Raw genomic sequence first — 360 nt, forward strand, 5'->3', positions numbered from 1 at the left:
CATTTTATTCTTTACTATACCATCAAATGTACAGCTATAATTTCTAAGAATTCTATCATCGACTACCAGACGCTTAGGTAATCATATTTCCATCATTAAAGATATTATAATGCTCATATGCGACTCATTTTGCGCCGCCCTTACCACTTAAAAAGCGTCTCACTAATTTCATTATAAGCCTCCCGTTCTTATCAAANGCTAATCTCGTTATAAGCCCCCCGTTCTTATCAAAATAAGAAATCGAAAGGTGTGTGTTGGTTATCAGTGAAACAATTTGATAACAATTAATATAATATAACACCTCCATCAACATTTAAATTAGCGTATCAATCAGTATCTCACTTGATATCACCCAAATCA

The sequence above is a fragment of the Daktulosphaira vitifoliae genome, unplaced genomic scaffold, assembly GCF_025091365.1.
Source record: "Daktulosphaira vitifoliae isolate Bord-2020 unplaced genomic scaffold, ASM2509136v1 Scaffold_1, whole genome shotgun sequence".
NCBI lineage: Eukaryota > Metazoa > Arthropoda > Insecta > Hemiptera > Phylloxeridae > Daktulosphaira > Daktulosphaira vitifoliae.